Here is a 15,378-nt window from a genome sequence, read left to right as displayed (position 1 = left end):
ATACACACTGCATGTAAAATAAAACTCTTCGGTACATTACAATGGTGAATGAATGGAAACCTCTCAATACTGAATATAGTGCTTCAAGTACTTTCCATCGATAGGCAATGAGGAATACTCGCCCTCCAAATTTTGCAGAATGAAAGTGTTATTACCCTTAACCTCAGTGATACTAAAAGTTCCCAACCAAAGGTTGTCAAACTTTCCATGTTTCCCTTTGTCTTCTCTCCTAGCATCCCATCTCAATACCAAATCACCTTGCCTGAAATCTCTTTCCCTAGCTTTCCTATCAAACAAGCTTTTCATTTTACTCTGATATTTCTTAAGCTTGTAATGTACTTCATCTCTATCCTCATTCAATTCTATGATCTGATTTATTCTTTGAGAGAAGTCATCAAGCTCTTCATTTGACTCTTGCAAAAACTTCATAATAGGAAAAGCTAAATGTGTGGGAAATATAGCTTCTTTTCCATAAACAAGCTGAAAAGGGGATTTACCTGTTGATCTTTTGGGTGAAATCATGTTGGCCCAAAGTGCATTAATGAGATGAATGCCCCAACTCCTTTTATGATCCTCCATTGTTTTCTTTATAACTTTAAACAAGCTTTTATTTGAGGACTCTGCTAGTCCATTTCCATGTGGATAGTATGGTGTAGAATGATGCAACAAAATCTGGTATTTTTTATAGAACTCAATCATCTTAGTATTGTTGAATGCTTGTGCATTGTCTGTCACTATTTTTTGGGGGCATCCAAATCTAGACAATATATATTCTTCAATAAACTTGATAACAACAATATCAGTTGCATTTTTTATTGGAATAGCTTCTACCCATTTGGTAGAGTAATTTGTAGCAGTCAATATCCATCTATGATGACTACTTCATGTAGGATGAATTTCACCAATGAAATCCAATCCCCATTGACAAAATGGTGCTTGGACTAAGACTGGAACCATTGGAAGAGTTGTCAATCTTTGCTTTCTAGCAAACATTTGACACTGTGTACAGCTCCTAACGTTTGCTCCCACCTATGCAAACAGAGTAGGCCAATAAAATCATGCCCTTAAGATCTTGTATGTTGTAGCCCTCCAAGCATAGTGGCCTCCACAAATTCATGAATGAAATTCATCAATGATCCCTTCTGTCTCATTCTCTGTTAGGCAAAGTAAAAGGATATTAAGAGGATCCTTCCAATAAAAATTTGCATTCACCATACAGTACTTTACAACCTTCAAACTCAGTGTCTTACAATGATTTATGCTAAATTCCTATGGACATTCAAATTCTCTAAGAAATTTCACAATATCAAAGTACCAATCTGATAACAAAAAATTTTCATCAATGTGAATCAAAATTGATTGATCTGATGTAGAAGGTTCTTGTGGATTCTCTTGTATTTGGATTTCAGAAGGTTCTTATGGATTCTTCTCAATTGGGCTCTCAAAAGGTTCTTGTGGATTCTTCTCAGTTGGGCTCTCGGAAGGCTCTTGTGGATTCTTCTTAGTTGGGCTCTCATAAGGTTCTTGTGGATTCTCCTGTGTGGGGGTTGCAAAAGGTTCTTGTGTATTCTTCTCAGCTGGGATGTCAAAATTAGAATTTTTTCCTAAGATCTTTCAATTGGATTCAGCAAGGAGCTTATCCAAGCCTTGACCTTTTACCAGTTTGGTAGTCTTGATGATGAGATCATACTCTAAAATTTTAGTTATCCATCTCCCTCTCCTTCCATCAGTGTCAGGCTGAGTTAAAACAGTTTTGACAACACTATTGGGTACATAGGCAATGATAGAAGAGTGGAGGAGATAGACTCTAAAGGCTTTCAGAGCTTGAACTAAAGAATAGGTTTGTTTCTCAATGATGTCATATTTTAGCTCAACATATCTCATGACCTTGCTAAAAAATGCAATGGGATGGTCATCTCCATCTTTGTTCTTTTGCAAAAGAACATCAGCTAAGGTAGTTTCAGAAGCAAAAGAAAAGACACTGAAAGGTTCAGAGTAATCTGGACTGGCTAAAATGGGGGCTTCTGCAATGGCCTTTTTAATATGATCAAATGCATACCTAGCAGCAATCGTGAATTTGACTTCATGGTTTTTTTTCAACATATCAATTATGTCCTTAACTATTTCTGCATAATTAGGGATAAACCTTCTTAAAAAATTATTTTTCCCAAGGAAAGCTTGAACTTCCTTTTTGTTCCTTGGTAATATGAGTGTCTAAATTATTGAGACTCTTTTAGGATCAATGACTACTCCTTCTTTAGAAATGATGTGGCCGAGCAATTTTCCTTCTTGAAGTGCAAACAAAGACTTCTTGGGATTAAGAGAAATCCCAAATTTTCTGCACCTGTCAAAAACCTTTCTCAAATGCTTCAAATGCTTTTCATCAGAATTGGAAAAAATAGTTAAATCATCCAAATAAATAACAACAAATTTGTTTATCTTACCTACAAATGTTAGTTCCATAGCACACTGAGATGTGGATCTAGCATTAGTTAACCCAAAAGGCATCCGGGCATACATGGATGTGCCCCATGGAGTAGTAAATGAAATTTTTTCTCTATCCTCTAGACTAACCATAATCTGATTATATCCAGAAAAACCATCTAACATGGAAATTCTATGGGCTCCTGAAACTTTCTGAAGTAATTGATCCATCTTAGGTAATGGATAATTGTCTTTCAAGGAAGATTTATTCAAATTCCTAAAATCCACACATAATCTAATTTCACCATTCTTTTTTCTCGCTAGAACTAGATTGGCTACCCAATTAGAGTATCTCAATGGAAGTATTATTTTAGCATCCAGTAGCTTCTTTAGTTCTTTTTCAATTACAGGAAGAAGGAGAGGATTAATTCTCCTCATATTTTGTTTGAAAGGTTTTGCCTTTGGTTTTAATGGAATTTTTTGTTCAATAAGAGATGTATCATATGTTTTTAATTCATTATAAGACCAAGAAAAAACATATTTGTAGGCTTTAAGGAGGGCTAAATATTTGTCTGTAGCTTCCATTGACAGGGATGCAGAAATTTTAATGTTTCTGATCTCTTCATAACTTCCAATGTTATAAATTTCAATTTTCCTCATGTGAATCAGATAGTGGATTTTTAGGGACATCATTATGATCAAAGAACTTCTCAAGAGGGATTAACCCTTTTGGAATAAAATTTTTAGATAATTGGATAATGCTATGATCAGCAATTTTAGAATCAAATTGTGGTGTTTGATTTTCGTTGTCAATTTCAAGATTATCAAGTTGTTCTTCCTCAACTTGCATGTTTGAGAATTCATCTATGACTTGCAAAAAGGATTTTAGTTGCTTGTCATCATCAAATATTTTCCATTGCTTAAGATTGTCAGGAATATATGGTCTATACTTGACTTGAATTAGATACTAGACAAGCATTTTATCAGGAATTTTAAATGAACTTGCAGAAACAGCCAAGGAATCTGCATGCATGTTTTGATCTCTAGGAATAGCAGTAATATTGAATGCTGAAAAGAAAATTTCAATTGAATCCCAAATTTCATTCCTATAAGATCTTAATCTGGGGTGCTTAGTTTGACACTGATTCCTAACTTGTTTGACAATAAGTTCAGAATCACTGTATACACTTAAGTTCTACACCTTAAGACTTATTGATAACTCCAATCCTAGCAGAAAAGCTTCATACTCTGCTACATTATTAGTTACATCAAATTCAAGTTTGTATGATTGGGTAGTGTTTTCTTTATCTGGTGAAATTAATACAATTCCAGTTCCTACTCCTTCCTTTGAGCAAGAACCATCAAAGTACAATTTCCAAATATCAGTTTCAATGGTTTTAGGTTGATCGACAATGTCTTCAATAGTAAGTTGAGTATTTTGTGAATTAATTATAGATAGTTCAAAACACCCAAAGTCTTGGTCAACGGCATAAATAGGATGATTCCTAGCTTGATAATATCTACAAACAGTGTTCACAAATCTAACTTCTCTATATAGCCTGAGATGCTCACCCCCATAAACTGGAATAGTGGCATAAGACATATCCATTTGTAGGCTTCCTCCTAGTTTAGCACAGCAAGATCTTGACAACAGCATGCCAAATTTTGGAGGAATGTCAATGACTAATATGTCTAAAACCACATTTTTGAATGGGATCTGAGCTAAGGTAACCACCAAATCTTTAATGAGTCCAAGACAAGGAACTTTCTTGGATTCAAAAGTGTATAGATAATGGTAAGTTCTAGTGACTTCTAATTGCAGCTAGTCCATGATCATTTTAGGCATTAGATTATGGGAAGCCCCAGAATCTAACATACAATTATATAACAGGAAATCATGAATTTTCAGTCACATAAAATGGTGATGTCAGAGTTAGGACCAAAAACTACTGAGGTTTTGTCATCCTGCAGGCTTATCACATCCCCTTCAGCATCCACACTGGATGACTGAATCCATTTTGAAACTTGGTCCTTATACCCTGGATTCTTTAACAGTTCAGCTAGGGGAATTGGTATTTTAACTCTTTCCAGTTCTCTTTCAACATTAAAGGTTGTCAAAATAATTTTATTAATTTGGCTTGTTTCACTTGTTTGACTGAATGGTGGAATGATAGTTGTCTCGATTTCAGCAAATTTTATCTGAGGTTCATTTAGAGTGGGATTTTTCGGAGATCTACCAGGCCCTACCCTAGGTCTAATATCGTATCTTCTATTCAATTCTCCAATTAGAAGTTTAGAGAAGGCCTGATATTTAGAAATTTGATTGTCTTCTTGATTTTGGAAAGACTGATTTGAAGGATGAGAAATAATAGCATTATGTACAGATGAAGAATAAAAATTATTTATATCTTCAGAAATTAGAGGTCCAATGTCATCTGATTGTTAGTCATCAATCATTAGAGGAGGTTGGATCTGTTGATCAATGTTAGGTCTCTATAAAATTTGAGTTTGAGGGGCTCTTCTAAACTAAGTTTGTGGTCTAACAGCAGTTTGTTGTATCGTTCTAGGCTAAGTTTCAATCTTAGAAATCCTATTAGATAGGTTTCTAAGTAATGATGTTATCTCATCTATTTTCTGATCATCGTATTTGGTCTTTGAGGAAGATCCTTCCTCCTTAGCTTTCATTTTTCTTTCAGCATTTTTAGCCTTGGATTTAATTTTAGATGAAGTTGATCTGTTAGCCTCAACTTCTATAGCGTTGGTTTGCATGTCCTGAAGGGTAGGAGATGTCCTTTCCCTCAGCATGACTGCAAAGTCATCATCAAAGGCTTTGGAAAACCTAACCTTTGTTGTTGTAACTGGAGGTTTACAATCAGGAGGCATTTTGTGGTAGAGTTTATTGAATCGTTTAATGAAATCTGCCATAGGTTCTCCATGGTTCCTTTTAAGTTCTTCAAACTCAATAAGATAGTAAACTGGATCCTTTTTGACACCCCGTTGATTCTTGAATATAGTAGTTAATTCATTCCATGAATGAATGGAATCAACTCTCAGTTGCCTAAACCATATCCTAACATTTCCCTCTAAATACTGAACAAATAAACACATATATGCATCCTCATGCTCTATATTCATATTATCTACAAAAAATCTAAAAATGAAACTAGATGATCTTCTGCAGATAAACCAGTCTCCCCATTAAACCTTGGCAAGTGTTTCAAATACCCATCAGGAAAATTGTTGAGCTGGTTAGCAAGATGCAGGGAATCATATCTAGCTTGAATTATAGGTTTAAAGGCCATATCTAAAGATGAATAAGAAGATGATTCAGTAGAAGAGGTAGGAGATGATGTAGTGGAGGATGAAGAGGAAGGTGGTAAAGTAGTGGGTGAAGAAGGAGGTGTAAAGGTGCAAGGAGGAGAATGGGAAAGTGGTGGATTCCTAAAAGTTTTCAAAGGTGTTTTAATTAATAACTTATGAATCTCTATTTCAACCTGATCTTTACTTTCAAACAATGGGTTTGAATATACAAAGCTCCGGTAAATGTACATAGAGTTCTTCCTCTGACTTGGGTGAATCTGAAAATATTTCAGGAAGTTTGTATGATTCCAAAGATTGGACTAAGAGAGATGACTACAGATCAACTCCTTTAGATAAAAGTTCTAAAACCCTAGGTGTTAGATCAACCAAGTTTAATTGGGATGGAACAGAGCTAAAGGGATCAGAAGCTGGAATATCTTCAGGCTGTAATGGTATAGAAGAAGAAGCAGAAGCTTCAAGTCTCCTTCTAAACGAGGCCTCTCTCACTAGTCTCTCTGGATCAGATAAAGGAGATATAATTTAAGAGTTAGAGTGAGATCTCGTGTGTTTTGAAGGAGCCATCTTGGTCTAGTGGATTTGTCAAGTTAATGATTTTTTAACCTACAATTTATTTATTCACCTTAAAGAAAAAGTTTTTTAATCATTGTCCTAGGGAAAATAGTTCAATTTTCGTTCCGCGATAACAACACCAGTCTGATGTTGTCCTCTGAGATGACTCTAGGTTGGTTAGTCATGCCAGAGCATCTAAAATGTTTTGTTGGTTTTTAATTTTATGGATGACCAATGTTCAAGCCTTAATAGTTACTAAATTGAATGAAAGGGTTGTTATTTGTCTAGCTATAGTTAATTGATTTAAAGTGAATGAATAGCATAATATTAATGAAATATAACTTTCTAAATATTCAGACACAATATTTGATTGGTTATAAGCAAAGAATATAGGCAAACAATGTTTCCTGTAGAATAAAATATATTTAAATCAATGCAGATTTGTGTGACAAATAATTGATATAGGGGAGTTTATAATAACAGATAGTCTTATAAGCTAGTCCCTAGTCATTATTGATAACTTCACAGGGGATTTAAGATTGACTGGTACTCAGTATGATCTTACCCATATCTCTACATAAAGACTTAAATATATGAAGCAATAAATAATGAAATAAGCACATATAAAAAACTTACTAGGAGACAGAACTATAGAAGGCAAATTCAAAATCCTTTCATTAACTTGGAAAATCTCCAACTTGGTTACAATTCTATTTTCAAAGCTCATATAAGGGTTCAACCCTTAATAACTCGAAGGAGGAATTATTTATATAAAAGTTCATCTAGATATTTTCAAAGCAAAAATACAAAAGTAGTACAAAACTATAGGAAATTCAAAACTGCTAAGTGTTGGCAGTATTCTTTAGGAATTCGTTGATGATGTGGTCCCCAAAAACTGTTGCCCAACTGTCCTTCAGTTGTTGACGAAAGTTACTCAATAACTTCACACAAGTGATCCCATTGGTCTTCACTTGGTATGGTAAGATTTACCAATTTCCTGTAAACTTCATCAACTTCAGTGTATTTCTCAAAAGTGGGCTTATTTACGAAAAGATGATTAATCTCATGCTCAATATTCAAATCAAAATCTAAAGCTTCTAAAGCTTGTTTCCCTATAATATGACCCTTTATGCCTGCAAAGTTTTCTTTATCGGTTGCTATAGTATACAACTTTTGGCAATATTATTCTAAACTAATCAACCTGTCATTTGGGGCGACTAATCCTGGCATTCCTCTCTGATTAAGTAAATTAAACTTAAAATGAAACCTTTGGACAAAATGCATCAATATTTGACACTTAGTCTCTAACTGAGTCATCAGGTTCTTTTTCTGCAAAACCTTTTTGATCTCCAAAATGGTTTATGTTCTATCCATAATTTCAATCTGTTCCAACTTGACCCTAGTTTTTGAATTTAGAACTTTGATCATGTATGTAGCTTCACTTGGTTTGTCTTTAAGAAGCTACTTCACTTCATCAATGGCTACTTGGCATCTATTTATGAGTTCCTCCTGCTCAAAAATGATCTGAATGGAGGGCCATACTTCAGTTATGGCCTAACTGATATTTGCCCAAATGCTTTCCTTGGCTTGGGCCAAGATTTGGGCCATCATTGAATGACTCTGCAACTCTTCAATTCTTTTGTTCAACATGTGTGTTTTCTGCATTTCCTCAACATATAGAGTATCATTCTTTATCTTCTAAGATTCTAGATTCTTGAATTTCTTATGAAGCCTTTCATTTTCTTGCTTCTAGTGAGTCGCTCCTGTGAGAGTTTGTTCAAATCCTCTGTTGTCGATGTAGATTCTGTTGTGGCTGATGTAGATTCCCCTACTGTTTTGGACATTGTAATAGGAATAGTTGTGATAGGAGCTATAGCTAACTGAGTAAATTGCTCTTTTTTCTTAAGCAATTTCTCAATCTGCCCCTCCATAGTTTTTATCTGTACATTCTTCTTAATTATCAGTTTGAGCATTTCTTCCTTGTGTTGTTCACTTTCTGTTATCTCCTTAGTCTAGGATTCCTCTCTAGAAGGCAGTTTCAGCTGCTTCCTCAATGCTGCAATATCTGTGTTTTTTTCTTAATAATATCTTCAGCAACTTTAACATCAGTAGGGTCAAATCTAATTTTAATTACTAAGTCCTCTAATGACTTGACTCTGTTATCCTTTGCTAAAGATGATATTTTCTCAATCTTCAATTGTGACTGCACATTTGATAGAGCATTTTTTATTTTTGACAATGTCATAGCAATATTGGTCATGGTACAGAAAAGCATCTCACTAGATTGCCTATGCATGTCCATTTGATTAATTGGCTGTATCTTATTAGCATCAAAATTAAATACAGTTTTCTTATAATCAGAAGAACCCTTAGGAAAAGGCACTTGAGCCTGCAAAAAATCCATTTGCATCCTTCCCTTTTCATTGTCAAAGGCTGTCAACAATCTGTGTTGTGAAGTAGAAGTTTTCTTCCAAAAATGTGCATAAACATTTTCTTTTAAAGCTTCATTCTTCTGCTTAATTTCAAGGAAATTAGTGAAGACATTTGACTCCTTTGTTTCACTTGGTCCTGCAAATTGCGCGATTTCTAGCAAATTTTGTGAAGCTAAAGAAGAAGAAGGGGTAGTTATTACAGGTTCTTCTGTCCCTATGGAAACCTGTGAATCATCCAAATTGATGATAATAGGCTCCTTCTGACCCAATGTAGTTGTAGTGCCTTTGGATTCAGTCCTTTATTTCTTCTAATAGTGAATGAATTCCTTTTCTCCAACTGTTGTGATGATGATCCTGCCCTATGCCTCTTGTCCTGCTTGGTTTGAGAAGTAGGGGTCTGAAGAGTTGAAGGAGGTAAAACCTGTTCTTCTGCTTCTTGAAGAGTATTCTCTTCCTACTATTCTTGATTCATGAACTTCTCAATCTCTGGTTTAGGTGTATGATTGTAAGGATTGGTTTTGAGTTCCACCCTTAAATATGAGATAATAATGAATGGGTCATAAGACCAGGTGAATATTGGTTGGAAACCCATCTGTTTTAGTATGGCATCTTCTTCTAAACCTGTTGATCTGGTATTACAAATGAATTATCATACCTGTGTCTTTATCTTGAACTGGGATCTCATCTTCCCTGAAATGAAATGAAGCTCATCCATATTCATCATTTGCCTAATATATTCCAAAGAGAAAATTCTTATTGGAACATATTTGGGCAACTTATATGGAGCTAATTCGCAACCATACACTCTAATCTCTATGTAGTTCTGGTAAAGATACCAGTCTCCTATTCTAACTTGATCACTGAGATGCAGGATCCTTTTGATTTTTGTACTGCTCCTGGGTTCACTTTGATTGCTGAGAAGTTGTGCAACTGGGTGAATGAAACAGTTTATGAAGTCTAAAAATCTAAACTTAGTTGAGTTCTTCCTAATCAATGAGGTCCACTATGTAACTGCTTGATTCTCTTGCTGATCATCCTACTTGTGCAAAAAAATAGGCAACCTGTCTCCCTGCTGAAAAATAAACATATGAAATAGCATAGAGGAGTATTTAAACACTCCTCCAGTAGTGATATTCATCAATTGCTCATGCATAGCTTCAGCCAAGAATTGACTGTAGTTATACATGAAGGTAGGTTTTTTTCTTTAAAAAAGATTGACAGATAGCCTAGGATAGCTTCATCTACCCATTGGTCTGATGGGTAGCCTAACAAGCAATAAATAAGGGAAATTATATGTTTGGCTCTCTCGGGGAACATCGATGTTGGATAAGGAGGATTCTTTTTGGGGAGCTCAACATCTTCAGCAAGAAAGATCTCAAAAATTTGATCTCTTTAAGGGAAGATCAACTTATGATATAGGTCGATTAAGGCTACAGTGGAGAAAAAGCTTAGGGAATCATTTTCTGGGATCATAAAAAATTTATTAATGATTTATGGAGTGATAGATATCAGAATATCTCCATTCTAAGCTACCACTATTCTTTGTAAAGGATTATACTTGGATTGGCACCAGATAACTAAATCAGGAAAGGAATAGGTTTGAGGAAACATATACAGGGGTAGAAGGGATTCCCATAGGTCAATTTCATCTTCATAGTCAAAATATGTCTACTTCAGCCAATTATGCAATTTGAACATGTCGAATTCACATTCAGTGTCTGGAACCTTGAAATACTGAATGTCCAATGGAATATGGTCCAGGTCTGAAGCCTCAGAGGCCTTTCGGATTTCCTGTGTTGTAGAGGAACTGGTAGAAGGCTTGTCTTTCTTATTTGGAGCCATAATAACATAACTGTAATGGTGGAGGATAACAGAAAAATCGCAGAGATACCTTCAGATTATGCGTGTTATTTATAGGTTTGCCAGTAGCATGACTCTGTGAAAACAAGAAAAGTGAAGGAAACAGTGCATAAGCAGTTGAAGAAAGCGGGTGTAATGGGGCAAAGGTATATTTATAAATGGATTAAGGCTACCGTTACAGGAAAGTCGTTGTTGATGGTCTAATTAGGAATTTAATGCAGCAACGGGAGGCAATAAATGGCAGCAACGGATAAGCGGGAACGGATAGGCGCAATGGGTGAGGGCACGTGGTGTGAAGCAGTTGGAGGTGGATGGGGCGGGAGGTGTTAACATTGTCGCGGTATTAGGAAGCGCGGGAAGGAAGCATGGCAGCTTTCTGAGGGGGGGTAGTGGCAAGCGGTAAGGAGCGAGGGGGTTGCAAAGTGCGGGATGGCGACACGTAAGCGGGGAACCCGCATGGGAAAAACCACTTTTCGTAACCCCCTCCCCCCCCCCCCCCCAACCAACCGTTATCTCGTATCATGGCAAGGGGGTGTGAAGTGGCTTCCTCGCCATTGATCTAAGCAGGGAGGTGGATGACCGTTGATTCTTGCCCAAACTTTATCGCTTGTCGACAAACCTTTTTTGTCGTATTTGACTTTGGCTAAAAACATTATAAATGATTATTTACAAAAGAATTAATCGCCCTTTAAGAAGGTAATTAAGAACTAATTAGAAAATTAATATATCTTGGGCGCATTCAGACTAGCTTCCCTTATTTAACTATTTGACTAATCTAATCCTAATCTAATATAACTTAGGCCAAATTTTGAGCATGTTAGGCCTTTTATTTGTCCTATTCTATCCTAATTTATAATGTTTAACCAAGATTAAACTATTCGGTTGAACTTATTCTCTAATCCACTACAAAAATTTAAATGATGTGATCAAGATTAAACAGTTTGATCCAGATCAAAAGAAAAGGCTATGGCATAAAAACAAGCTGCACACAAACCTTTATTTATTACAAGCACAATTTATTTTATGAAGTGGCATTTAAACAAGCACATCTATACAATTTTTTTTTATTTTCTTTCGATGGGGTTTTATTTCATCTCTTTTTTTTATTTTCTATTTTTTCTTTATTTTTTTATACCCTCTTTTATAAAATAAAAACTAACTTATCAAAAATAAAGCATGTTACAACATGGAGAATGTTTTTTTCCTGTAAAAAAATGCAATTTTATTTAATATAAAATCACAAATTCAAAAATGGATTTATATATGGATCATCAGCACAAAATGGGCCAAGACCTTACAACCTAACATCATAATTCTCAAAATTCAGTAATGTCCAAGCTGTAAAAATTTCCAATACATATACATATAGAATTCCCAGCAAAATATTATTTACCTATACAAATAAAGTCTATGGATCAAACATGTAAATAAAAATTGTTCAAGCTATTTTCAAAATATCAATTTTGAATATCATCAATGAATGACCTATGATAATACTCAAATAAAATATCATTATTTTTCTCTCAAGCAAGAGTCACCCAAAATCAAGTAGTAGCCCTTCTTTAGATAAGTGGTCCCTTCTATGTTGAATTCTCTATATACATAAGTAATAACAAAGGGGTTAAAACTATCTTTCAAAACCAATGTTTCATTCAATAAAGGAACTAGATTCAATTGATGGCATTTGTTGAGTCTTGTGATCCAGTTTATAACCAGCAAAGAGTCACCAAAAATTTGTATATTTTGAACCCCTTTCTCATTAGTGAATCTCAGCAGCGAGTTAAGAGCTTTCAATTATGCATAGTTGTTGGTTCCTTCACATAGCCCCATTTTGATAATGAACGTATGGTTGTTAGATATATGGATTTTAGCACCACCACCACACAAATATGGGTTGCTTTAAGAGGCTCCATCGAAGAAAGCTCACAATAAGGTCTGATCTGTCTTGTAGTTTGAACATTCCTTCTTTTTGGTAATAAATCAAATATACCAAAAATTTGGGCAGTAATAATAAAAGTGTAAGAATAAAAATAAAAGGTTTGACTGCCCTTGTAGAGATCCACCTAAACCATATTTCCATAAGTTCCTCTCAGTGCCATACACAATATGTACCAAAATGTGTTGGGTTGTCTTATATTCTTTCCACGACTAGCCGGCCTAGTTGACTAGATGGTTAGAGGGGGGGCGAAGCCCCCCCTTCGTTGCATTGATTGCATAGTGGGGGGGTCACAGGGGGTTTGAGGGGGGCGGTTAGTCCCCCTCTACGGGGTCTGGGGCAGCGCCCCAGGGAAATTTTTTCGACCCTATATTAGGTGGGCGGACCTACCTATGGTTTTGTGCATGGTTTTCGCACATGGTTTTGGGCGCGATGGTTTTTAGTCCATGGTATTGGATGCTTCAACATGTATATATATGTATTGTAACATTGAAAGGAACATAATGAAAAATCAAGTTGGTAGTCTCGGTCTTGGGATTCAGGGGGAAATCTCTATGTATATGTGTTTTATGTATTATGCTCTTTCATTGTTTATTTTCTATGTTTTAGAATTCTTATGCAAGTAATTTCTGTACAGGGTTAAAACCTACAAAATGCTAGGTATTCTTTGTCAAACTTCTCTAGAAAAATTACAATGAATAAATAAATGGGATATCGATTGTTCCTTTTCCCTACATAATGAACATATGTTGGGACAATAAAAAAAAACTTTTGAAGATTATCAAAGTTTGGCATTCTGAGCTTGTTGTATGCCTCATGTTTTGTTAATTCATCAGTGGTGCGAAAGTGTGTAAAGCTACTGCTATCGCGGGTGCAGTCTAGAGGGATTTGGCTAGATCGAAAGATCCCCATACTTGACAAGGTGATCCAAGCCATTATTGGGTTTTTGATAGATGGACAAGATGTTGTGAATGTATGTATTCACGGTCGGCCCACAAAACTAAAATATGGGTTGGCTGGGCAGAAAGATGGAAGTGCCATGAATGAATAGAGAGTTGGAACTTTGTTAGTTAATGCACACTACATAAATATTTTTCTTTTAGTTGGACATTTTAATTTCCATATAATTCCCCTTCTATAGCGGGTAACCTTTCTGCAATTAAAATTAGATAGGTAGTTTTAGAATTATACTCATTGTTTCAATCAATTAATTCATCTAAGCCTGATATGTGATCTTTTAAGAGCAACAATGTATATGGAGAATATGAATCATAAATAAAATATTTAAATGTCAACTATATATAGTATATAAAATGAGTGAAAATAAAAAAATTCTTATAGTTAAAATCTTTTATTAGTATGTTTCTCAAAAATAGCATAAGATAGATCCATCTAACTTCACATTTAATAAGAGATGAGATGAATCTTGAGGTGCAAAACTTTCCTCAATTTTTTTGGCTTAAAAGGAGATTTGATCCCGTTGGGCACTTGGTAGATCCAGAATTAGATGGATCTATGATAGACAAAACATTTTGACTAGGTCAAATTACATAAAAATAAAATAAAATAAAATAAATTATAATTAATTTTTTTCAAAGGAGTAAATTTCGATAGGGAATTTGCGAACCTTCAAGGATTCAAACCCAGATAAAGAAGTTAATGAATTGTCTTAACCACTACCCTTACTTGACTTTTTATATTTATAATTAATTATAATTAATAATTAAGCCAACCTAAATTCATCTTAACTTCAAATTTAACACATAATAACATTATTAAAATAAATCTAAACTAATATATTAATTTTTAAATATACCAAAAAAAATTCATAAATTTTCACCTAAAAGTATTTTACCTTCATACCAATTCTCATATAACAATGCCAAGAAAAGCACGTATAAATTATGATTTTAAGAATATAATTTATTATTATAATAATAGTAACATAATGTACAAGTTTTTTTATCGAGACCTGGAGCGCTGCCATGAAGCCCTAGCCTGTGCTTCGGCGCCTCTGCGCCCTTGATCCCTCTGCTCTGCGGCCCGTGGCTTTGGGCCCTTTGCCCTCCTGCGCTGTTCCTATGTTCCCCTCTTGAATTCCTGTGTCTCTGTGCACTCGTTTGTTGTTGGGCAGGGCTAGTAAGCCGAGCTCGCCCCCATGGAGGTCCCGAGCTCGCCCCAGGCAGGCCCTCCCCCGGCCTTCTTCTGCCGAAGCCTTCTCTCGGCTCTTGGCCGGTTTGCCGCAGAAGAAAAAGAGTGAAGCAGCCAAGTTTGTCAAGAGGCTTGAAGACATTCCTGAAATTTCCCTACCGCCAGAGACTCTGATTCAAGTCGCCCTCTCCTTGGTTGAGCAGGCTCTCGTTGGCCAGTTCACCGGTCTATGGCCTTCTCCTAAGACCACTAAGACCTGGGTCAACAAGAACTGGGCTCCTCTGATCAAGAGCAGCGTCACCTCTTACTTCTTAGGACGAGGGTTCTTCCTCTTCGAATTCACCTCAAAGGACGATAAGGACCTGATCTTTCAGAATGGCCCCTATTTCATGGGCCCCCAGGGCCTGTATCTCAACAGATGGACGCCGAATTTCGACCCTACAGTCGATGTTCCCACGGCTGTCCCTGTGTGGGTCAGACTCCCTAACCTTCCAGTGCATTGTTGGAACTGGGACTCATTGAAGCACATCGGAAATGCCCTTGGGAAATTCATAGATCGGGCAAACAGCAAAGATCAATATGACTGTGCTCGTATCTGCGTAGAAGTAGATCTAGAGGTGGGTCTCCCGGAAGCCATCAAAATCAAAGTAGGAAACTGGACTCATTTGCAGAAGCTAGATTACGAGCAGTTGCCTTTCAAATGCC

This window comes from Pinus tabuliformis, chromosome X (assembly GCF_031772625.1).
Source record: "Pinus tabuliformis cultivar Carrire ecotype Pingquan chromosome X, CPIR1, whole genome shotgun sequence".
Taxonomy (NCBI): domain Eukaryota; kingdom Viridiplantae; phylum Streptophyta; class Pinopsida; order Pinales; family Pinaceae; genus Pinus; species Pinus tabuliformis.
Note: the sequence above shows the minus strand (reverse complement) of the source record.